Raw genomic sequence first — 338 nt, forward strand, 5'->3', positions numbered from 1 at the left:
CAAAGGCAACAAAAGTAGTAATAATTACTTCATTTGTTTGTTTGTGTTGGCACTCCGTCGCTTACGACGTCGAGGGTTCCAGTTGATCCAATCAACAGAACAGCCTGCTCGTGAAATTAACGTGCAAGTGGCTGAGCACTCCACAGACACGTGTACCCTTAATGTAGTTCTCGGGGATATTCAGCGTGACACAGTGTGACAAGGCTGACCCTTTAAATTACAGGCACAACAGAAACAAGAAGTAAGAGTGAGAGAAAGTTGTGGTGGAAGAGTACAGCAGGGTTCGTCACCGTCCCCTGCCGGAGCCTCGTGGAGCTTTAGGTGTTTTCGCTCAATAA

This window comes from Octopus bimaculoides, chromosome 5 (assembly GCF_001194135.2).
Source record: "Octopus bimaculoides isolate UCB-OBI-ISO-001 chromosome 5, ASM119413v2, whole genome shotgun sequence".
NCBI classification, from domain to species: Eukaryota; Metazoa; Mollusca; class Cephalopoda; order Octopoda; family Octopodidae; genus Octopus; species Octopus bimaculoides.